We start from the raw sequence: 27,399 nt of genomic DNA, 5'->3' as shown, positions 1-27,399 counted from the left end.
GTAGAAATTTTGAATTTTTAAACCAGTTGCATTTCTATCCAAAAGCCTTGCCGCTGGGGCCCTCATTTCAGAGCTTGATTTTTGAGTTAAGTTGAGTGTAGCATGGGTGAACAAGAGTAATAAAGCCGTATCATGATTTTGGAATATAATGCGACCATACGCGAGAATAAAACTAAAATCCTTGCGTGTGCAGGAGAGAGGCTGAAGACGAATCAAAGTTTGAGAAGTGAAAGAGAAATCCTTTGTCCACCTTTGCTGGAGTAACTTGGAAGTAGTTCAACCGACATCAAGCGAAGAAGGCGTTCATGAAGAACGGGCAAATTCAATGCCCAAAGAACCTGAGGTTGCAATCAAGGAAGCAGTTTGTCAAACGTTCGCATGAAACATGGCACTCTATGGATCAGAAAAATAAATTGTTGGAAAAGTTTAACTGCAAAGAATTGAAACCATTGAAGCATGATGCTGTAAGAGAATGCTAAGAATTAAATGGACATCCCAATGAACGAGGATGTATATAAAAGAACAGACGAGGAAAAGATTATATCAAGAACTCTTCGGCAAAGAAATAGATGGCTCGAGCACAAGTAGAATTTCGATGGATTATTAAGAAACAAAATAGAAGGAAAAAGTGAATGAATGATCCCGAGAGAAAGACCAAGGGACATAAACCAATTAAGAAGGATTTACAAAGATAAGTTATCAGGGGCTGAGGGTAATATCACTGAATAAGGAAGACTAGTGGGCTGCAGTAAGCCAGTTGTGAAATTGAAACACTGATGATAATTATAATAAACTAAGTACACACTGTACCCAGACCATTAAAGAATCTAACTTGTGGAACACAAACGAGGTGGCAGTTATCTCGGAGAATGAATCTCTCTCATAAATTGGAAGATTCTCTTTTCCTCTGATTTGAAAAATGTAGTCCGAGAGTTGTCAAGAAAGTAATTTCCATTTCGGCCCAGCGTGGCGGTGGGCAAGGACATTTAGCCATCATCTTAGTGTCTACATGACCTTACAATAACTACGCATCCTGTTGTGGTAGAATGCAGACTTTCTACTTTTCTCACTGCGAACTATTGAAATATACGCTGCAGTGGAAAATTCCGCGAGTTGTCAAAGTTGGCTGTCCAGAAAGTAACTTACGTTTTGATAAAAAATATGAACCAAGTGACAATGCAAATCTTTATTTTAGATTTGAAAGTCACATTTTAAAATATTTTTCTACATATTTTCCACCCAAATTAAAATTTATTTCATTTATCATAACGATGCACAAGCTCTGAATAAAACTGACGCCTTACTTTTTAATTTTACTCCAGCATACAATTCTGCGTCACTGTCTAAGTGCTGTGTGACAAGCCACGTCTAGCGAGAGATAAGTATTCGTAAATATACGATTATCACGAAGTTTATCATTGATTTTCACCGTGTTCATCTGCTACAAGGCCAGGTCTGCCACAAGGACCACTGCGGTCCTCGTCGTGAAGAATTATGCGGCCATTTTTAAACTGAATGCACCACTGCTTCACTCCGCCTTCACTCATTATTCAGTTCAGAAAGCTGCCTGTGAATTCCAATTAGGTTGTGGTTTTTTGCCAATAAAAACCTAATCACAGATTTCACTGTACAACTCGCGGGATTTTTGGTTGCAGTGCACATTTTAACTATTCGTATTGAGCAGAGAAGAAGAGCCACAGCTTGCATACTACCACAGCAGGATGTGTACTGAGTTTATAGACGTTTAGACACGAAGATGATTGCTCTAGCCCTACCCTCCACCACGCTAGGCCGAAACGTAAGTTACGAGGGTCATCCGGAAAGTAGTACCCGTTCGTGAAATAAAGACACAAAAGTAAATATTAACAAACATAAAAAATTTTATTTGAAAGAGGATACTTTAAACTACTTCTCAACATAATCTCCAAGCAAATTAAGGCATTTGTCATAACGTGTGACAAGTTTCTGTATTCCTGCTGCATAGTCCTTCGCCGCCAGCTCATTGAGATACGCGAGGGACCCATCTTGCACAAATTTTTGCATAATGCAGATGGTGTTTAACAATTTCATGAACAATTGTTCGAGAAACATTGGGAAAATGCTCACAGATGTCATCAATTGTGACGCGCCGATCGTTCCTCACGAATTCGTCAACTGAGCTCACCAGTTGGTCTGTAATGACAGACGGTCTCTCCGAACGCTCATCGTCGTGTGTGTTCCGCCTCCCCATGTTGAAGTTGCGACACCACCGCCGAACAGACGACTCGTCCATTACATTGTCTCCATACACCTCCTTTAATTGGCGATGAATATCACATGGGCGAACGTTTCTTGCATTGAGGAATTTAATCACTGCCCTCACTTCAGTACTGGCGGCGTTCTCAATTTTTTTAAACATTGTAAACAATCACAGAAACAACACAGGCAATGCTAGCGTCACGCAACTTGGCTCAGAGAAGGCAGACAAGCCACTGAAGCTATCTGACCTCGTCCAGCGGCTACTCGCGTCGTCAGCACTTCATGCGGCACGAACGGGTACTACTTTCCGGATGACCCTCGTACTTTCTGGTCATCCCTCGATTTATCCCCGCCAAGGTGTGATAGAAGATACAATGAATATAATATTAACGAGATCAGTTTCAAATCCAATTGATATCCAAAAAGAATACGGATCTGAAAAACTACAAATGACGGGAATTAAAACATTATTGTTTCATGAATTGTGGTTAAACTCCAAATAATTTTTAATACAGAAACTTTGCATCCTACGCAAAATCACAAGCATTGTCACTTGGTAATTACTCAACCTTCTGAAGGGGAAGAAAGCATGCAGCCGAGGACAACAAAACAACGGCAAGGCAAAGGGATTAAATTCATTAGATATTATTAAATATTCTAAAATTACCAGGATCAATTTAGACGGCTGCACTAATACACAAAAATGTATGGCAAGAGATATCGCATTGAATGATTTGTTTGACATTCCTGCCATGACATTTCCAAAAAGTGGCGGGAAAGATGCATTAAATACATTTTAACTGGTAATGGAATGTTGAAGACTGAGATAGAAGGGAAGACATAAGTAATACAAATGAGAAAGGAATAAGATAGGCATATTGGATGGAATAAAGAAAGGACAAAGGTATGCGGAATTGAAGAGTAGTGTCCAATTTCAGGTTGTGCTTTTTGCTAGGAGAGGTTAGTAAATGTATTTTTTTACAATTGTTTGGGCTGTGTTCAACCAAACCTAACTTAGCCGTTAGTGTACCAATAATAATAATAATGACATTTTATTAGACTTATCCTCACTTAGTGATGGGATACACCTCGTTCACAAAACGCAGACAGCATAATTCAGTTAAGTGTCCTTATCACACTCCTCTCAAAAGCGTCGTAATTACGCCTCGTAACAGAGTAGTGACACTTACTTCCAACGAAGGCGGCTGCCTCTATCGCCGATAACAGGACCGATGTGTCCAAGCCCAGTGCTATCCATCCGATTTCAATTAGCGTGAAGGCAGGCTTTGGAAAATTGTTCAGAATGGAAATGGTGGCGACGCAGAGAGAGAGAGAGAGAGACAGAGTGCAATTTATTGACGCTTGCAAAGGTATATCTCTTTAAACAATTTTTTTAATTCCCCAGGTTATAGAGTCTCGTATTTTTATTATAAGGCTGGAAAAGAACATCTACACGAAAACAGATATTTTAAAGGGAACACTTTTTTATTTGTCCACATTCGATGTGAATGCTGATGAAGAGAATTGGAATGAATCATTTATCAAGTAGGAGTCGAAAAATATACTCAGATTTATAGCAATTTAGGATGAATATAAAGTTGAGCGAATAAATAATTCTGGAAAAGATATCCATGTGTGAACAACCTCTGCCTTGGAGACCCTGAAAGACTGGACCTACGGTTATAAACTAACTAATAGAGAGCGTTTAAACATAAAATAGGTTACGTAATATTTATACCCTGAGGATGTAAATATACTACAAAATAATGAATATTTACCACAAGAAGAGCTTCTATGGGTAAGAAATAATCTAGGACAAAATTATACTTTAAATTTTCACTACAAATAACATACGGTACGTTAACTCTAGTAAAAAAGAAATCCATAAACCAGTTGCCTACGGTGACCTTTGGGCTAAGCAGCGAACTCGCTACCTGTCGGTCGAAGTGGAACCATTTCAGCTGCGAGCCAATTTGATAGTTCTCCAAAAATGCATCTTATACGCACAATATATTTATGAAATTTGAATGACTTATTACCAGTAAAATACTCAGTATTACCGAGCTAAAAGTAATAATTCTCCTGCATTTCCGAGGCACGGCTTTCAGAACTGATCCATTGTTTCAACGGTGGAACAGATAGTTATGTACTTATTTGTTCTACATATACATTAATTATGCCTACATAACCACAGCCACAATAAACCTCAGTACCTAAAACAGCAACACCTAACCTATTGCGTAAATAGCCTGCGATTCAATGATGAGCGAAGAATAGTCTTCGATTATTTTAATTGTAATTGAAAAATACCTAATAACTAAATAGAAACGCAATCCTCTCTGGTTTGAACTTAAAAATAGAAAATAGTTTAACTTTCATCCTCATGCAGTAGCATAAATGCATGAACTTTTTATACTGCATTTAATTGCAGGTTTGAACTCCTCGAGATGTTGAACTTGAGCTTACAAAGAGAAATATGTTATGGAATGCTAAACAGGAAACATCGAACGGCGAAAATATTTAAAAGCACAATATTCTACACAAAATTCAATATATTTATAGTACACTCAGACATTAAGATGAAGTGGCGATGATATTTTACGTTTACTCAAATGTGTAAATAGTATCTCTCCTGCATATTTAATTTCTCATTTTTTGCCATTGGAATCGTAATTTTAGAAGGTCTTATCTCTCATCCTCGTGAAGCAAGTTTGATAAAAAAGTTAAAACACGTGAAGTGTAAGGCACAGACATTTGTCAAAAAAGTGTATGATAAAGAAAGAAGAGTGAAAAAATTGTTGAAATATTTGGGGTGGGTTCCTCTCCAAAAACAAATATTAATTTTAGGTCAGAACATATTAGTGAATTTGAGACCGATCTGTTTCCAAAGGCATCCTGTACATTTTAAGTTCCCTAATGACCACGGAAGACATGATCATTCACTCAATATTAGAGAGACACGAGGGTAGGTTGCAAAATAATTCACACATGCTTGAAGAGCGCGACCAAATTCACCGTTAAGGCTAACACATTTCTCTCAACGTGTAACAAGTTTTTTTCATTCCGTCACTGAAAAACTCTTCTGACTTTTCTTGGATCCAGGACCAGACAGCTGCCTTCAACTCATCGTCCGAGGTGTAATGATTAGCCATTGAGGTGTCTCTTGAGTTGAGGAAAAAAATAAAAATCCCAAGTCGCAAGATCGGGGGAATAAGGAGGGTGTGGAATCGGTTCAAATTTCAGGTCTCTCAGAGCCTCTCCAGTTGCGCGCGACATGTGTGGACGAGCGTTGTGATGTTGCAAGATTATTGGCACAGGCTGTCTTTATGACGACAAACTCGACCTCAGAGGTGTTTTAGAGTCTGTAAATACTGAGAAGAGCTTACCGTTGCCTCTCCATCCAGAAAATCGGTCACATAAACTCGGTGAGCATTCCAAAACACAGCCAAAAGAGGTTTATCAACAATTATGGCTTTTTCAGGCTCGTAACCACGAAATTTTACTACCCATCGATTTACAGAAGGTCTATTAATAGCATTGTCACCAAAAATAGTCTTTAAACACAAGAATCTCAGTAATAGTTAATTTTTTAGAAGTTACAATTCGATTAGAGCCTGCTTTTTGATTCGCGTTGACATAGCATTAGGATACGGCTCCATACTTTGGCTTCACGAAATACACTAGATGAACGCAACGACCTCAAACCTGAGTATGAGTATTAAAGGGGAATGTTATTTCCACGTGCGACCTTGGTGCTTCTGAAGGTCATTTCGTTTGCGCTCTACAAGTATGTGTGTATTACTTTTCAGCCTACCTTCGTATACTGCAGAGCAGTTATGTTATTGATACTCTAAAACACTTACAGTTCCAAAGTTGACGTTCTAAGAAAACTGGCAGAGATCTCAGACGACACAATTATCTATTACGTAGTCCTGAAGGGCATTATTTAGTTACATTTATTGCTCATATTTTGGTTTTCTTACAATCATAATAGAGTTAACTTGTATGCAAACCTGATTTTTCATTATTTAGTTACATTTATTACTTATATTTTGTTTTTTTACAATCATAATAGAGTTAACTTGAATGCAAACCTGATTTTTTATGCTAACCCAATTTTTGCGTAATTTTAAATCGTCACATTTAGCATTGAAACAGCGCTATAATTTATATTTTAAACATTGATCAGGGCTTTCATTTAATAGAACAAAATAAAATTGCTGACCCTTTATTAGCATTGGTAAAAATAATTTTAGAGCAAATATAAACTTAAAAATAAATTTTCATTCCCTTATCGGTTTTTCTTGTTTTCTAATTAGAAGTTGACACTACTAGAACACAGTTACTAGTTCTGATAGACATTTTTTCAAAGTTTTATGAGAAGTGATTTGATAGTACTTTTATAGCAATAAATTATTAGACAGTAACTTTTGAACTCCACTGTAATGCGATTGCTAGGGATTCCCCTCGCATTGGCTGTTACTATAAGCGCCTATCGATAACTGGGTAATGTTCGTGAGTTCCGCTGGGGGTTTCTAGGCCATCAATTAAGTTTAAAATCTCATCAACGACACCTGATAGCATCTTAGCGCTTAAAAGAATGTGTGTGATTCATGTCCATTAACGGAGCATTATTTTCAGCATTCTCCATGATAAATACTCCGCTGCTCCATTTTCAATATCTTATCACCTCTTGATTCATTTCTGGGCAATTTAGAGAGTAACCCATGACGTTGCACGAAAGAGAATTACTGAAGAAAGACAAGGCTAATGATGTTTTAAGGGCAATGAGAATACAGGTCGAAAACGGGAAATTGATTGTGATTTCCCAGATAGAACATTAAGAGTATTTGACTTATATCATGACCGCCGGTGATTAGTGATTCCGTACGAGAGGATACTATTGCCAAACATGCCTGCAATAAATCAAACCTTCAATGGATGGGTCTGTTCCCAAAGTTGCATTTTTATGACAAAAAAATAATGCTCTGCGTAACCATCATTGATTAAAACTCAAAAGTTATTTGGAGAGAATGATATTGTAATTAGTTTATTTTAATGACACGGGAGAATGTCGATATCGAGACACGTTGAAATATTCCACGAAATGATAAGTGCAATTTGAGAGAAATTTGTCCATACTATGCCCATTAAAAGCCCATTACAGGTGGTGAGGAAATGGCTACGAGCTCGTATCTTACATTAAATGGCCGGTAGTTCGTGATATTGGACCCAATTTAGCCACATGCTGCGAGGTTCTCTTTCAAGATGTTATTAAGAGCTCCTACTAGCCATAAGCTCCTACGCCAAAAGAAAAATTCACATCAAACGCGCGACAAAATAACCCTATAATATACAACAATAAACAGATTATTTTAAGTGTGAAATTTCATAATATATATTACGATGGTGACGTGAAATAATGAGTGGTTATTAAAATGAATATATATATATATATATATATATATGAATTTGTTTTGAGAATAACATACAGAATAGAGTACCTTACAGTAGAGTGAGGTAACCACTCTTTCGTGGTAAACGCCTTTTTTCAAAAATATCTCTCTTTTGAAACAAAAAAAGAGATAGCAATTAATTAAACAACCCTCGCAAATTCGCATGAAATAAACACTTCTATTGTAATGAACTACGTGATTACTATTTCCAAACCACACTGTCATTTAATAATTATTTCTACACTTGTCATCACTTTGGGAATAAATCAATATGCAATTAAAGCAATCGCATCCGCACTTAAATCTTTGTGAAAAACAACGGAAAATGGATGGAAATTTTATTTTTCTGATTGATACCGTCTCACAGTGATATTTTTTTACGAAAACTGATAAGATATTTATACGATAATTCGCTTTCCAGAATTCAATGTTTCATGCTATTAAATATCCATAACTATTTTACAAATATTAATACGCTAATATGATGACCACCAACTCGAATTTCTAAAAAGATAAACATTGAGCAACATCGTGAATAAAAGTCAATAAAATGTATTTAAATTTCACTTGACAAACTTTTCTATACAGAATTACACATATTATTATTTATTGAGAGCACTTCTACAATTTAACCCAAATCTAGGACTTTAATAAAACATTGTGCACATTTAAGTTTTATACTACTTTATAATAATCGTTTTCAACCCTCAGCGCCTCCGTACTCACAATATTAAATTTTAACTGCAAATAAACAACAATGAAAATAAAATTAGAATTTTGATATGAAAAGTTTATGGGCACCATTCTATGTCATATAAATTTTCTAAATATTCAAATCTATAGGACTAACTTTTTTCATTTTTGACTTGAAAAAATTATTACATTCCTTCCGATCGTTCATGATTAATGGCAAGGCATTTGATAGTAGAGAATAAATCCGTAGTAATGTATGGTTTTAGTAAAATTATACTTATTATCGAAAAGAAAATGTGAATGAATATTTCCTCTTCACGTAGATAGGGGGTGGTGTAAAACTTAAAATATACCCAATATTTGTTATGTTTCATGCCTTAAACTACTGGGTTAGGTATCGTAAAACAAGCACACAATCAAGTAATTAAAATCAATGAAAATATTAAACATAGGTTTCAAAAGTAAATTCAAATTCCTATGGTTGATTGATTCACTGCAGGATAACGCTTTAGTTGTAAGCCTGAGTCTACAACGTGTATTTTAAGCCAGAAACACAAGATTGAAATCGACTCCATTTCGTAAAAAGCAGAAAAAAAGCTTCCTATGCATAGAGGAAATCGCGTTTACCAAATTCTATGCAAAAAAGATAAAACTTTATTCCCCCTAAATCAAAAGTATCGTGAAATGGCGCAGAACCTGCCCGAGGAGAATTACATCAACTCTTCGTGGATTATGGCCGTAAAACCGAGGTATCCATTACAATTTGTGTACCAAAAGCAAAGATTAGGATCGAAACCCATTAAAATAATAAGGAAACAATTTCAGCTACCGTCCTCTATCTGATCCACGAAAAGTCACCACTAACCTGTCCTCGAATGAAATAAATGAAGCGAATGGTGTCACGAAATCAAGCGCTTCTACCCTTGACATTATGCCGAATAAGCGATGTATTCCACGATTTTACTTTTTCGGAAGAAAGATAAACATTAAAAGCGCTTTCGATTACTCTCCCAAACGTAAATTGCTGTAAATACAGTCGCAGAGGACTTTTTTGCGGCTTGAGCTCATAAATGCGGATTATTAATGAAATTAACCAGGGGCCTTTTTATAAACGCAGCTAATAAATACCCTTGTTGTCTTGACACTCTCTAAGAAGTAATGGAGATAAGGTGTTTTCCCCATTTTCATATTACTGCAAACAATAAATTCTCAAAATAAATGAAGGCAAAAATAGGCATATTGAAATTACATATATGCGTCGAATTTCTAATTGACAAATAAATGTTTTCTTCTTCAACTATCCAATTTAGGCCTAATAACTAATCACTAATACAATAATGCACGTTAAAACTTGCATTCATTATATTGGTTATTAACCAAACACAGATATACAACTTATCGTAGTTTTTGTGAGATCGTAATTCACACATCATATAGCGGAGGCAGCCACCTATGGTACTACACTCGTGATTAAAAGTTCACCTAGATTTTCAATCCACCATATGACTACTAAAGGCACCTCAAACCATCTCAAAAATATATTCTCAATCAATTATAGCAGCATCCGATCAAATATAATGAGGAAACGATTCAAGGTGATTCTAATGAATAGTGAGTTGAACCAGCCTAAGTTATACCCTGAGTACTAAATATCATCAAGAAATATAAAATAGCATTATGTTTAAATTCTCTCGTGGCAGTTTAGCCATTACATTTAGTATAGACCCCAATGAGTATTTTTATATGTAACCTTATTTTATACGACTCAATGCAGGTGTAATTTAATAATGTAAAGCAAATGGTGCGAAATACTTTAATTCTATTGAAGTGGCTAAATAATAATTAACATAATGCTAGTGGTCATAATCATAAGAGTTAATGATACTTCCTTATCTTACTTGCTACACTGAGCCTCTAAACTGGTCTGAACTTCTTTTAACTACTAACAATCTATAACGCATCGACAGTAAAAATTGAGATGTAAAAATATCACGGAATGTAAAAATTCCTATAGTTTGGCTATGACCCCTCAAAAAATTAAATCAATTTTTCTGAGAAGCCATTGAAAAATAGAAATATGGCGATAAAGAAATGCTTAAACCACTCGATTGACCTTGAGGTGCTAAGAATCCGAAAGTCCATGTATCATAATTTTCCAAGTAAATTGTCAAGTCACTTGTATTGAATCTTATACTCTGGTTTAGAGATCATCAAATTATTAATTTCATGAATATAGAGGCATATTCGATGATATCTGATATCATAGATGTGGTAAATTTGAGGAACAGAACAGACAATAATCAGCATTTGGTTCTTGAAAATGTAAAAGAAAGGTCGTTGGGAAGTCGTTTAATTTGACTCTGGATCTCTCTGGACATATTCTTCCATGCTTCCTCATACATTCTAGTTTGCTGAAACCAATGGATATATAATGGAATTACTTTCTACTGATATTTCTTCACTCCCCATGGCACTTGAACCAACCGGAAACTAAAGTGAAAGCAAACCGGAGTATTTATCGCATTTGTGACATCGAAAGACGCCTGCTGAAATCATAACTGGGTCCGGATTAAAATCTTTTCCTGTTTTTTGGACTGAGAGAAAACCTCCTTGAGAATATAAAATAAAAACTCCAGGGATGGCGCCCCCGGAATCCTCCTGTCCACTGATTCCCTCCTACCCTGATCAAACTTTCCCCCACTCGTCTCCCAGGATGCAGGAACGGTGCCGAAATAAACAAACGGGTAAGCCGCACGCGCGGTACTAAATAAGATTCGGTCCAGTTTAGCAGGATTTCCGCAGTGACGTAGCGAATTCAGGTTGATGGAATTTTCGTGGTCATAATTGGGTCGAATGCCGCGAAGGGTCATCACGTGCTTTTTTAAGGGACACCAGTGTGGCAACAGCTTCCGTGTTTTTTCCTGGCGTCAAACGTAGGGTAGGTTCCACAAATTATGGGCACTAACCAAAGAGGCGAGATAAAATACTGAATTCGGAAGCTACGACAGCAAATAGCAGTGAATAAACACAGTATGCAAATGTTCAATCACAAAGACTGATTTTTTAGGCAAAGGATTCCGTCCTCGTTTCATAAATTGACCTTTACTATTAAGACTTTGAATTTACTTTCAAGGAATTATTTAATTCTGGATTTATAAATGTGGATTTTAACATATTTGATTCATAAATTATTAGCACTTCAATAGATTAATTGTGAAGGCCTCAAGATAAATACTTAATTCTCATTCAAGCTATATCATGTATGTATATTTCCCCAATTAGTACTTTTAAAAACTGCATCAATAGTTTGTTTGAAAGTAAATTTTTCAACCAATTCTACTGAAGTTTCGCTGCTTATAAAAAAGTAAAATTTAATATTACGTACCTCTAGTGATGGCCTAACACGCCATTGCCATAGGATAAATAACTAATAATCACAATAGTTTTTTTAAAGTAATTGCTTCGGCAAAAGGCATCGCATCCGATAAATATCTACCTGGATTAGTAACCATCATTCCAACATGGTTTTTGTCACTATGGGGAAATCTATATTTGTAGTCGAATTAATTCATTTTTAGTTAAAATAATACGTGCGTTTAGTAAGTGCTTTCTATTAAGTAGAGGTAGAGTTATGCTGAATTGCCATACTCCTCCTCGGTAGCCTCATCACAATTAAATTTAATTTCTACTTATTCTATATCCATGCTTTTTATCCAAATTTCTTTTGCCCTAAATGATATACAGACATTTATTTTTAAATGTCGATTTTCCCATCATGGAGATGACTTGCAGTACATCAAGAACCGTGCAATTCTAGAAATTAAATCATGTTCCACTTCGATTCAAAAGTGACGGGAAAGAAGACAAATGCATCCCGGAGACCATTGTGAGGCGTGCACACATAAGATGGTTTGTCATTTTTCCTTGAGAGGGATCCATGGTCATCATTGGAACAGTTCCCTTTACTCGGTCAGGGAACCCGCAAACCGAGTACAATCGATGCACGCCCTCCTCAAACCCTCCCGAAACAGCACGGGAATCCAGTTAGAGGGCAGAGGCGGATGGGGGGGGGGAAACTCGCCCCCGGGAGAGAATGGAAAGGAGGGGAAGGGAGGGGGAGGGCATGCTGCAAAATGGCTCGCGTCGCAGCCAAAGATACCGGGCGCGAGAGAGGACCCCGCTCCCACGGACACGCACGTCGGTCCCCGTCTGCCCCCTCGGGCCTTTATCGGGCCGATAAGCCTGCCGGGCCAGGAGCTAGGGAATACGGGACGGGGGTACTCTGAGACTAGTCGGAGAGTGGTGGACAATGTCGTTGGGGGCCGATACAAAGGGCAGCAGGGTGGAATGGCCGTGGTTGCAAAAGGGGAAAGGGATATGTGGACTGGACGGATACAAGGGTACGGGATTCAGAGGGAGAGCTAAGTGGGGGAAGGGAGAGGCGGGGAAGATATCTGGTTATCAGCCTAATTAAGCCAGGCACCACCTGGGTGTATGTAGTTAAGAGGTCCTGTATAAGCGCAGTGAGGATGGTTTGAAGACAAGGCAGGAATGGGCAGCCGAGAGAGAGAGAAAACTTCAATTCTTACTCCCTCTGCAAAATCCCACCATTAAGCCTTTAGTGAGTCGCCGCTTTCCGTCGACCTATCTTTTTTCCTTCAGAAATGTTTTCTACTCGCGTTATAATTCAATAAACACGCACAAAACAGTCCAACGCAGTCCATGAGATGTATAATATAAAAATTTGTATACATTGCTTGTGTTCTTCGTATTCAGTTTTTTTCAATATTTGCTCATAGTAAAATTCAAACCATTAATAATTAAAGTTCTACTTCGATAGAGTTCACCGTATCAAATATCTCCGATAGCTTGCGCAAGCAGTTTTTCCATACGATGTCGAAATTTTAAGTTTCACGTAACGTAATAGAACGTGTGTTGAAAATCATCTATCTATCAAAATAAATCCTGCAGCCGGAGTCAAATGCCAGCTTGAATGTTCAATGAGCCAGTCTCGACTACGGTGACATATCCATCACATCTTTAAGTAGTCTCCAATTCATCACATATTTCCTAAGGACTTGAAAATGCCTAATGTACCGCATATATAAAAAAGGGGCGTCAGGGAGGAGCTGAATAATTACAAATAAGAATACACGACAGCCGGGTTTTACTCTGCACCTTTTTAAGCAACACGGAACACTAAATTATCGAGACACATATTAAGCTTTTGGTTCATGACGTTCTGGATTCGGAAAAAAAACGTTTCCAGGAGAAATGGATTTCCAAGACTTTTGGAAAGCTTTAGACGAAGTATATGACAATAGAATAGAATATTACATAGAATGTTACACATAAAGCCAGAAGCCTCTGATAAAGATATCCTAGGTCGGGTTTAATACGTTTTAAGTGGCCGGGTTTTAAGTGGTAGTTACAGATGGTGTCAGTTCTAATTCAGTTGAAGTCATATCAGCTCTTCCCCAAGGAAGCGTAATTGGGCCCTTCTAATTTTTTCTTTACTTTAATGACATTGAGACCGTGGTCAGCAGTGAAATTCGTTAATTTGCCGTCGAAGGAGTGGTTTACAGAGGCGCACCCCCAGTCTTGAGGATAAAACAGCACTAGCTGATGAGATTAGTGCAATACAGCACTAGCGCGACACTAAGGAATCAAAATAAAACTTATATAGATGTGCAGTGATGACTTAGTAGATTACAGATAGTTTATATATAATTCCTCTCTATAATTTTTAAAGCATCACCAATGCCGAAATATCAAGCGTGGAAATAATTTTCTAAAATTTACCTTTTCTGACTCTCATCTCTCGATCAACAAACAATAAGGTACGACGGAATTCATTCGACAAACAAGGTAATGAGAGAAAACCCATTTACAAAAGGTTAAACATTTAGATTTATCTTCAGTTCTTCTTGCTATCTTTACATACTCACCTTATCTAGGGAAAGCATGAAAATAACAAGATCCTTTAGACATAAGGGTAATGAAAAACTAAAACTGTGACTCATTAACGCGAAAGAAAAATTTGAGTTGTTTTTTGAAAAACCCTTTAAAAGTTTTGACTTTGAAATTTAAGTTGTTAAGGGCTACAGGGATAGTTCATGGGACATGAACCAAGATAAAATGCCCTCTGATACCATCCGAGGTTATGCTAAATACCTTCGGATAGAGGTTAATTAAACTAAAAATTATTTTCACACTAACAAATCATGCTAAGTAAATGTAGTACTAAGTAGGTAGAACTCCAAAGTGCATTGAAATTAATTATAGTTAGGTTTATCTTACAATTAGTGCAAAATGTTACCCCCAAAAGAACCAAAACGAAATCGCTATGCCAATAGTAAATGTGATATCATTAAGTAATTACTTTGTGAGAGAGGTAGACGAACTTGATAAACATGAATCATCATACAGAATATGAATCCGCGGGAACAAATATGGACTTTATTAGGTTAATACAATTACAAGACTGATTTGGTGTAACGCATGGTAATTATAATCAAACTTTAAGAATGAAATACAATAATTTCAGAGTATAAAAATCATTCGCTTCGTCCCGGTGAAGGTGGATGATTTTTATTCTTTGAAATGTTTGCAAAATAATTGATATTCAGCGGATGACTCCGTTAAAAGCTACAGTCGCGGCATCTCCCGCAGTTTCTTGGAATTAAATTAAGTAGTTCCAATTTTTAAGAATAGGACTAGTTCTCTCAGGAATCCGTTAAGCGAACCTGGACAGGGGCCCACTGCATCAAATACAACGAATTAGAGAGGGTGGATTCGATTAAACAATTAGACGTTATCCTTACTCACCACCTCTTCTGAGAGAAGCATGTATGGGGTATGTGTGGACGAACTAACGACAAAGTAGGATTTATAAGAAGGGTATTGGGAAAATATGATAGAAAGGTTAAAGAGATACGTTATTTTTCCTCCATTAGGCTTCATTTAGAAATTCTTTTAGTACATTGAATCCTCATGGATTGATTGTCAAATTGAATCGCGTGAAGTGTACAGGAGTAAGAATTTAAAAAGGTTGTTATGATAAGTAGCGTATCAAAATTATTAGAGGACCTGGGCTGGGATTCACTCACGCAGCGAAGGTTAAATTACAGATTTTATCTCTTGTATAAATTGGAAGGATGTCTCTTTAGCAATGAAAATGAGTATATATTATTGGCGTCATTAAACTGCGGTAGGAGAGATCATGTCAATGAAATTATAGAGATCAAGTGTTTGGTTTAGGATTGACGTAAATAAAAACTTAGCTTTGATTTTAAATTCCTGGTGTGAAACCACTCCCTACCGCATACCCTTATGACAGCTTATGGAGTACCTGCTATGGATGTAATATACGGGTATACGCCAGGGATCGAGATGTTGCGGTGGCTATCGTACTGGCTTCCCACCCTGAGGATCCGGGTTCAAATTCCGACGATGTTGAATATTTTTCAGAGGTATCTCGATCCCTACCTGAGGTGCTTTGTGGAGGGCACTTTGAGTGAGTACGCCGTCTGTCGGATGGGACGTTAAGCTGCGGACCCCTTGACACCTTCCGTAAAGAGCAGGCTAATGCCGACGCCGGGTTTCTCTCCACCCTTCATCCTTTCCTGTCCATCCCCTATGGCGTAAATGACCTCAGCTGTCAGTCGCCTCCCCTAAATACCACTACTACGAGTATACGGCGGAGGGTTTATGATTCCCAATAATTATTGTAGTTCATGAAGACTTCTGTAACGTTAAGCGAAGATCGGGCACCGGTAACCATATATTTTGTAAAGAGAATTTGGTGCAAAATTTAATCTGCCATTACTTTTATTTAGCTTATATATCCCCTCTTCGGTTCGTAGTGCTGATCTACTCCCGATTTCCCTCCTCCAGCCATTCTCTCGACTCAAGCAAAATTTGCCATGTCCCCTCGTTGCTCCTGAGAGGGAGATGGAACGGACTGGACTTCAGAGGAAGGCGTGACGAAGACGACCGTGTATGCATGGAATACTAAGAATAAAGAGGGTACTTCAGTGAGGGAAAGAGGGAAGACCTAAGAGGGTCCACTGGGCGACGGGGTACAGGAAGGGGAGGCGAGGGAGGGTGGACCGCCCGGGGTGAGAACTTGTCCCCTTCGGCCTCACGCCCTCTTCGCTCAACGCAGCTTCCTTTGATGTCCTTTCCCCTGCCGCCCCTCTGACGAGAATCTGGTAGGCGATGTGTGTGTACGAATGTGTGCGCCCTTCATTCCGTCCCATATACTTTCCGTCCGCAACGTGAATAACTCGAAAAACAAACAGGTCTTGTGCAAAGACCCCGTCTGAAATAGGCGTTCGGTTTCAACGGCTCTCGTCATTCAAACCCCTTAGCCCTCGATTAAGCGGCCCTTTGAAAAAGGAACCGTGAATGATAAAGAAAGAAAATGAAATGGAGCAAAGTAGCACCGCTAGCTTGGTGTTTTGAGTAGGTGCACTTGCATACACTAGAGTGCAATTGTTTGGTTCCCGTTGTGGTTGACGTTTTCATTTTCCTAATCATGTTAAAATTACATAACGATCTCATGAATTTGCATAATGTATCAACATTAAGTTATTTTTAATTAATTGACGAAAACCTTTTGTATAAATGTTATATCCCCCTGCCACACGCCTTTGCGGCAGCTTGCGGGGTATTATGTAGATAATGTAGAAATGTCATCAGTTGACCCACAAAAATTATGAAGAATGTAGCTATGGAAAGGGATGCCTAACATATTTTTTCCTAAGCCTAGTTCACAAAAATATTGTAAAATAAAATTTTCATTTTCAGCGAAATTATATCATACTTATTTCATAAAGGAAACAATATGATGTATCAAATAGAGCAGAATCTTAAAAAAGCAACTATGACTTTCTTAGTATTCTCAAGGATATGAAAAGGGTAGCCATACGTCAAAGATATATGAAACTCTACCATCAGTTTTAGTTTAACGTTATTCAAATGTTAATTCTCCAAATTTATGTCACACCGAAAGAGCACATAGAACAGATTAGGACCTGATAGCCTCTTTATTTCTAATTTGAAGTTTGGTTTACCGCTGTTATTTTATTTTTGACTTTATGGTTAATAATTGAAACAAAGGCATTATTTATACAATTGAATAGAAGCCAAATACTCACAAGTATTTAGTAATTGTTACATTTGTATGATGATTTATCAAACGACTGATACGAAGAAGTCACAAAAATTAAATATTGCTTTTACAGTTATATTTTTTTAATAACAACTAAAGAATTGAAAAGTTTACATTCTGTCTGTAACGCTAATATGCTTAGAAAGCAGTTATTATTCGGTCCCCACATGACATTTTAAGGTGAGTTTTACTGTTTGATTTCAGACCAAAAAGTTATATTCAGGGTACGTTTTCGTAATTAATTGATCACTTTATTAATTTATAATATTTTTTTCTTAATGCTAAAGAACCAAAAATACCATGATTCAAACTGTCAGGACTAAGTCTCATTACCTCATCGAGAAGGTTTTGATCATCATTCCCGCCTATCCAATAAAATAACATGTAACAGCTTGACGCTTGTTTATCACGCGAAAACAAGCCGGATAAAGTAAAACCCGATTAATACGGCTTCTACAATACGGATCGCCCATATTGTCATTAATGGCAAACCGTTCGCTGAGGTGAACATACAGCATCAGTTTTTACTTCGCGAACAACGGGTGGCCACTATAAACTGCGGGCGTGTTAAGTATTATGCCCTCTAACGACTTCCATAAACCGCGGCAATGGGGTGAGGGAAGGGAGGCAGGCATAGAAAAACTGAGACATGGGAAATACTTCTCTCAGAGGAAGAGATGCATGGCACTACATTCAGCACGGACAAATAATGGCTCGGGCGCATATTTATGTACGCAAACCACTATGCTACGCCTAGACGTTTGTCTGTGTGTGTGTATTGGCGGTCCTCCCTTCATCAGCAGAAAATGAATCTTTTTCTGCTTACTCTTCTCCTTCCTTCTACTGAAGGTGCTTGTGCCACCAAAACTTTTGCTTAAGTGTACTATATTCCCTTTTTTCTGTACTCTATGTGTCTCCTAAATTATCGACATATATATATATATATATATATATATATATATATATATATATATATATATATATGTATCCAATCTATCCATCTATTTGATTTTTCGGGTACCAGATCTCCCTGGAAAACCATGACCGGCACAGGGTAATGAACTGGCCCCCCTACCCTGATGTGTGAATTTCACACGCCGTCGGGCTTAGTACTGGGTGAACTCTACCATCACCCACCAAACCGACCTTCGGGTCGATTACTGTGTTTATGGTATATATATATATATGTTTATATATATTACATATATGTATACATATATACCGACCTTCGGGTCGATTACTGTGTTTATGGTATATATATATATATATATATATATATATATATATATATATATATATATGTTTATATATATTACATATATGTATACATATATACACATAACTTATGTGAAAGTCTCACGGATGTGAATAATAATGTGTATCAAAATATATACATATATAATTTATACATACATAATTGTAATACTCTACACGGCAGCAGAAGCACAATAGTAATAATATCCTACACGGCTCCTTTTTGTGACTCTTTTATAAATCCCTCCCAGGGCCCTAATAATTATATATATACATATAATATAATATGGGCACTGAGAGGGATTTCTAAAAGAGCCACAAAAGAGAGCCGTGGTGCGGAGAGGAGTGAACTCTTCTCGCGGACGAGCGGGCGAGGCGTCGAGGGAAAAGGGGATTGTGGAAGCAAATGGAATACGAAGGGAAAGGAAATTCTGGAGCTGGAGGACGCGCAGGGAGAGGGATTGGGAAAATGAGGAAAGGTGGGGGTAGGGTAAAAAAGGGAGAACGGCTTCTGAGCCTGAGGTTGGTGAGAAAGGGAGACGGAAGTTTTTCAGCGCTGGGATGAGGAATGCGAAAATAGGGAAGATTCGGGCAGGAACACAATGGCTTAGCCGGGTGGATATGATGGTGTGAGGATTCGGCGGGGAATTCATTTCCATTAAATAAGTACCGGGTCAGGAGGTCTCCTCTTCCCCGGCCACTCACACCGACGGCGACGCAACCTCAATTTCGCCCCTCCCACTACATTGGGCTGGCGTTCGCCTCGCGCGGGGCCGCGAGTGGGCGGGAGAGAAGAATGTGGCCGGGGGCGAGGCGTGTCCGGAGAGGGGAACACGGCATAAATAGGTGGGCAACTGTCGGGCTAAATAAATAATTAACTCTCACATTAAGGCCTGCCTCTCGACCAAAACGATTTAACAACTGAGAGTAGTTTCCTTCAAATTCGGTCGATGCATATTTTCCGCGTATGATATCACAAAAATATGCAGGAGGGTAAAATTTAAAATGTAAATTGCGGAGGTTATGCAGACTCCGTGGGCATCGAATAACATAAGAGCGTAAATATTTTGCGGAACGTTACCCGTTTCGTGTTTCAACACTTGAAACTACCGCAACTGTTAATATTTCAGGTAAGTTTTAAATTACAACCATGGCATTCGTGGATTTAGCATTCTAAAACATTTGCTTTAAACTTTTACCGCCGTTAAAAATGAGAGGCACCGCTCCAAATGGCCTGTTTTGCATGAGATATTCTCTCTCTACCACTATGGTAAAATATAAATTCTTACTCATTTTCCCTACGCAAATAGGTTCCAAAACCGATTGAAATACCAATAAATGTCAAGGTCAAATCTGACTACTGAACATATACTACAAATATAACTCACGGTTTATTTCCCTTAATTTTGTAATCCTTTCGGCGGTATTTCATTAAAATAAATATTTCGCGATTGATGACGAATCAATAAGAACTAAATGGGATATATCATCCGTTGATTTAATGTCTACCCTTTTCCATCCCATATGAGGGAAGAAGGTAATTGGAAAGGGATACACATTCCTAAACATATCGATCCTGCATTGTCAACAAAATGATATTTTGATGGGCAAATGCTCTCTTGCTCCTTTCCCTTTTTTTGCAAGAACAGAGGTTTAGGTGTAATGCTCATTAGTGTAAAAATAATCCTAAAATAGCAAATTATCCAGAGAAGATATTATATAACGTACATTCACTAAAGGAAATATACTCCAATTAACAACATAAATTGAAATAAATATACCGAATTTGGTAGAAACACTCTGAATTATTCCAGTAGGGATTTTAGGGTAATTTTGCGCTTAAAATTTCAAAAATTAACGAACTTACATATTAAATAAAATTAATTCTCAAAAATGTCCACCAAGCATCATTTTTACGTGAGAAATAATTTATGGGACTATACGTGCAACCAAGGTTCCCATTAAATAGACCATAACCGTCTTTATTTAGGAGAATATATTGCTCTAACTATGATTGAGTATTTATATTAGCGTTATAAAAGGCAATTTTATCTTAAAAACACTCATCTGCTTTAAACGGCTACTGAACATGGAATTTCCACACATTGAAGTGCTCTAACTTTAAATGCTGTACACTTTACTTATATTCCATCTACACACCAGTTACACGAAAATTATTTCCAAGTATAGAAAACATTCATTAAAATACATCATTAAATAATCTTCAATTACTATGGATACTTTGAAACTCACTTACTTTCAAATTCAGCACAACCATCCAAAATTGGATGCAACCCAGTTATTCCTATCGATTTTCAATTCTATCATATTATGAAACTTGAAAATAGCTCGTTTTTAATACAAGAATGGATAATGTTTTTATAATCTTTTGAAAATTTTCGGAGGAAATTATAATTAGCACAGTGTATATGATTTTTTGTGAAATGAGAAAGACGAAATGAGTTAATTAGGGCGAATGCCGAAAATTATACAAGTATGTCAAATTGAGTCAGACGTCGAGGTAAATAACGCAGAAATATACTATTTTGGCCTACATAAATGAAGATATAGGGTATAAATAGGTATTTCTTTGATTGGATTTTAAATTGAAATTAAATTAAATCAACCATATATTCTACTGTTTCAGGCTTTACTTGGGGAAGTATATCATATCCATCCAAAAAACTCTTTGTACTTGTCCACAGATTTAAAATCTCTAGAAAAGCACGTCCTTTTCGTATGGATATAAATCAACCATGCAATAAGTTACAGTCGTGTGTTCATAACATTAGCAAATCGATGTTGCTCGTATTTCTGAGTAATAATTCATTATTAAATCACCCTGCCGGAGGATTGCGCAACTCGACTCACCATTTCGGTTTCGACTCACCAAAAACAATTTAATTTTTTGGCAAAAAAACAATATTTTTAGTTTTTAATCTTGCAAAAATCATACATCCAACTATATTTTATTATGTACGTCGTCCTAAAATTGCATCTTTCACCAAATGTAATGTTAAAATTAACACAATGACACTTTGAACGCTCAAAATGAATATAATCTGCCTGAATTACTCTTGAAGAAACTCGACAAAAAATTTTGCATTTTAGCCATGGCTTCATTTTTCTTTTATTGAAAACAAAATCTTCACCCCGTTTGCCACTCACAGGTCAAAAGATAACGAGGGACACTTATTTACAATCAAAGGAAATATTTCACTGATTTGATAAAAGATTTTAAACCAAAGTTTACATTCGTGTATGAAATAATCTCTTTCAATGACAACATCAGTAGGTTCCGCAACAGTCCACGCGTGAAGTGTTATTAGGAGGATCAGGAATTTTAATTTCTAAATTGCTGACGGTGTTTCGATGGCAGGGCCAGCCGTCGCTCACAGAGCGGGGTGAGACTCCCATCTGAGACCAGAGACCCGTCTCCCAAAGCAACAAGTCAGCTCACAAGTCCTTGAAATCTCTAAATATGCAGAAACTCTTAAATGCACAACCGTCAAAATATCTATATATGCAGAAACAATAAACCAGGTTCCTCGAAAATCGGTAACGTTACTTATTTGTATTTGAGTGAATATAGAAGTGGTGTCAATTCTAGCGATGCATCTTTGCGAAATAGTATCGTGAACACCCAGATCTCATTAAAATAAAAGGAGATTGCACGAATAAAAATTATAAAATTAAATTTCGGTAGCATATTAAATTTGATAATGTACACTTTTGTTTGTAAAAAGGCAGACATAGTAGTTGGAATGAATGGGCTGGCTCACGAAAGATATATAGGTAGGTAAATAATGAGGTTTTTTCAGCTGGTTAAACGATGTACAGAAAGGACAGGCCTAACGGGGAAAGAAGTATTCATCGCAGTAAATTTACAGCTCAGTAGCCAAGGTTTTGCATGATACGGAAATGACATAGCAAGCGTTTAATGCAGCTTTGAGGACTACAATGACATAAACCTTTTTGCGTGCTCATTTTTCGGATCTCAGATTCCACCATATATGCTCTACCTAAGCTCGATGACCATATATCAACACTCGGCTACAAACGTAGCGAGAGTATAATTATAATAGCTGGTGGAGTAAGATCTGGTGCTTTTCCAGCGCATTTGCTTGATGAAGTTTTCATCTACCCTGAGGATGATGTACTAGTCGAGCATCGAAATGTCGACCAATATGAAACCCCTGACCCAGTGGAAGACCCGAGAAAACTTCATAAAAAAATAATAATAATTTCTAGTGATAATAACATACCGCCAATTAATTTCCACTCGCACCATGTTCAAAAAAACAAGATTCATACGATGAACTGCGCAAAGCACCATTTGAAACAAATAGTGATATCCCCAACACATGGTCACATCATAATTGATATATTTGCGACTTCTTCGCCCGAGATTATCGCAAACATTGAAATAATGGATGGTATCAGGGACCATAAAGCTATCCTTATGGCTATAAAAATAAAAATAAAATTTGAAAAAGTAAACCAGGAAAAGGGTAACATATACTTATTTAATAAGAAAAAATGTAATGGTCATATAGAATATTTAAAAAATGAAGTACCAGAATTAAGAAAAAAACAGACCGATACAAAGATCGCTTGGAATTATTTCTGAAATGTTGTGCGCAAAGGAATTAAGGCATACATGTCCGTTCCTTTCAGACTTAAATGCGACAGTAGAGAACTTAGATGGCACTACGAAGTCAAAGCGTCGTCAATAAAGCAAAGAAGGTTGCAGCCTTTTTTGTAAAGAGTTTTAAGAGTAATGTCGTAGTTTTTATGAATACAAATTAACAGAAAATTACAGAGTGCCATGGTAAAACAAAAAGATGTACGCGCAAAGCCTTCAACCCTAAAATGTTATACGAAATCGTTTCTTGAGGAAAATCCAAAGCTATTCTCGTCTTACGTCAGAGAAATGTAAACGTTCAACTGCACATCCTTTGAAGGGAAAAAACGACGAATATGTCACAGACAGCGTGAAAGAGGCAAATATTTTAAACAAGTTTTCCCAGAGAGTCAACAATAAAGATATAGGCGCACCAGGTGGTACTACTCAACTGCTCGGACAATGCCTGAAAGACATACTCTTCAAGAAAGGAAAAGAACACCATCTCCGTAGAATCAGAGCCAACAAAGCACCCTGACTGCGAGAAATACCTGCTAGAATATTAAAGGAAACAGCTTTGAAGAAATTGCTCTTTTTTTAGAAAGCATTTTTCTTTATTCGATAGAAGAAGGCTTAGTACTTCGCGACTGGAAGCTAGCTGACATAACTCCAATCTATCCATATCTATCATATCATTTCATACATCCAATCCAGAGATGGCAATAGCGGGCATCCGACCAATCACTGGCCCATATCTTTAAAATCGATTTATTGCAAAATGGTAGAACTCATTATAGTAAGTAACTTTAAGATATTTCTCTACAGCAGGAATATGCTAAATATACAGGAAAAATAATATCGCCCAGAGGACTCGACAAAAATTGGCATTTAATAATATCGATATATTTAAAAGCATCATTGCTTATGGTACTCTGAATAAGGTATTGATTAAAAAAGCAGAGGTAAAAATCTCTGCTTTAATTTCAAGAAATCCCCCTCAGCCTTTCATCGGCGGACCACAAAAGATGCGGTTACAGCCATCTTTGAAGTATCAAATACTTTTCAAGTCTCTTCCAAATATGTATGTTACGGTATTTTACATTGAAAAATACCTCAAAAATGGTTGTTGAAATGTGAACTAAAATAAAATATGATGACATGCGTAATCGTGAATATCAAATAAATCGTCTCCTTTAAATGGATAGTCCCAACTCATTCCATAAGACAATCTTAAAAAGGTCACATGTTCATAACTTTTGAAGCTAAATGTATCATACTTCAGCATTAACTACATTACACTTGTACTTGATAGATATAAATATTTTTTGGGGTTCTACGTATTCACATCAATCACATTGTTAGTTAATTTATTTATCATTAATTGAGCATTAAACCGGAAAGAGCTATTTTGACCATTAGATCGAATTTTTTAGCCTGAAAATACCGATGAAGACCAATTAAACACCTAAGCCATAGACGGAGAAATATCTACCAGGGCGGGAATCGAATCCGCGGACTCTAGGTTGGTAGGCGGAGACGGCACCACCGGGGTTAGTAAAGATAAATAATGACTGGATTATTTAGACGCGGATGTAACTTTTAAATTCTCATATTCGTAATTTTCCGGCAACAATCGGAAGTTTTATTTGATCGCACCATAACTCATTAATAAAAAATAAGTAATGCCATAGGATCGGTGGACTGACATGAAGTATGCCCATGTGGAGGAGCGTGAAAGTCAAAAACTAAAAAACTGCTGCGTTCAGATCTCTTAAAGCTTCTCAATGCCGACCATTCGAAATTTATTAACTAATTAATGGCGAAACAAAAGGAAGAAAACTATTTTAATCACGCAATAAAGAATCTCAACAAAAAACGACAAATATTAATCCTTTATTTTCTCAATTGGCTTATTTTCCAAAATTACTCGAGTGATCATTCATTAAAATCATCTCCATATTGCCCGGATGAAACTTCAAAATCGGATATAGAAACAAGAGATCAAAGTTAGAATGTATTGAGTGGTGAACGAAAGTGAGTGGTCCACTAATTCGAATGCCAAAAATATACATGCTCCCCCAAATTACAATATGTGATCTCCATTCACTGTAGCCATAAAAGTTTCAACATTTGCTTTTGATGTCCACGTCCACCTTAATCCGTAGGAATTACCATAATGCTTTTCTTGTCGAGAGTATGAGGACTGAAGAGTGTTGTGTGAATAGTAATGGATCTAGGATCTCACTGCATCCTAAGGTGCCATTATTTGTTAGATGATATCTATGTATTTGCATGCGTGTCGAATGAAAGGATTTTTGCATGAATGTTTATGCCACCATGGGTAATGTTTTGCAATTGTGTGTTGATTTTACATGTGGTTGTGTACCTTTTTACGGGTGGTGACCTAACCCCCCCGGCCACACGCTATTGTGGCGGCTTGCGGGGTATTATGCAGATGAAGATGTAAAGAATATGTTTGAGATGATTCTAAGGAGTACTTTAAAAACCAACTACTCCATATTTTCTTCAAAAGCGATCGCTGAGTCACGTCAAGATTCTGTGTGGATGCGCTGCTTCGGTATTTTATATCCGATGAAATCATCCTCAAAAAATGTTGTTTAAGGTGACTATTACCGATTATTAGATAGCATTATAGGAATTATGGCTGTAATTAAGGTAAATAATACAAGCGATAGCCAAGATCAAGTATTTAAATGATAGGAGACACTCACATGCTTCCTTAGTTGGTACTTAGACTCTTGAAAAACCTATACCAAAAAGTCCTCAATTACTAGCATCCCTCATTACATAAAATTTGCCTTTGTCACAATACAAAAGACATGGAAATATAATTACAATATAGCGCGTCATGAACGCTTCACAATTTTTAAATTAGCTTTAATCACTTATTATTTCTCATTACCGACTAATGCTTTGATTGGACACTCTCCAAGCTTCCCGAGTTGACCCAAAGGGTCTGCTGGAATTCGTTAAGATTCCCCACGAAGATGCAAACATCACGAGACGCTGCGACCGTTTGCCCTAAATTCAAGACCCGGACACATTTTCCTGATGACCTCGGTTCCATGAATGTAAAAACACCCATGGTCCAATGCTGACCTCGCATGTTTAGCAAAGATGTCCGTGCATACGATTAAGTCTGGTGTATCATCCCCACTCATCTACATAAGGTTGCTTCAAGAGACAATGGACTGAACGATATCTTATTGCAGAATCATATATGTTCTACGACATCGATTAACTGTTAATAAATATATTAAATCACTAGTTACATAATTCCAATTCATTGGAATTTCTTTAAAATTGATTATTTGATTGCTTATCAAAATTATCCAAATAAAATATTACTATTAGTCATTAAAATTTCCGGTGGATAAAATTCCCAAAGAAGCTATTTATGAATTTTTGGATGGTACAACCAGCATTTTCCTGGTTTCATTGACATTTATATTTTCTATCTGAACAATATTCTCAGAAGCAAAAAATATTTCACTAATTAAATCACAGCATTCTGCAATTGAACGTCGCTATCCAGATCCTAATTCAAACATTGGCGGAATAGGTACCCACGAAACAAACATTGCGACGCGCACCAATTGTAACAATTTTTCATAATCCATCAATATTTAGCAATTACCGAAGGAAGCACGTTACGCAAAGCCGATTGTCAAAATGACCTTCTGTCAATCACATCAAGTATGTTCTGACAGCTTGAATTATTAACAAAGCGAGAGGAAATTACATCGAGTACGCGGGGGCTGTTTAGGCACGCCTTTATGCCTGACGCAATCTCATTTTCATACATTTGTAATGCACTTTGCGATGAGTGTCGACATCTAATTAGCGTGCCGTGCATTTGGCCCTCTAAAACTTGATTACCTTTTAAACCAACTCCCTTCATGCACGTTTCCAAGTCTCTCTTTCTCTCCTGCCTGCAG

The sequence above is a fragment of the Hetaerina americana genome, unplaced genomic scaffold (assembly GCF_022747635.1).
Source record: "Hetaerina americana unplaced genomic scaffold, ioHetAmer1.1.p SCAF_14, whole genome shotgun sequence".
Classification (NCBI taxonomy): Eukaryota; Metazoa; Arthropoda; class Insecta; order Odonata; family Calopterygidae; genus Hetaerina; species Hetaerina americana.
This window is presented reverse-complemented; position numbering follows the sequence as displayed.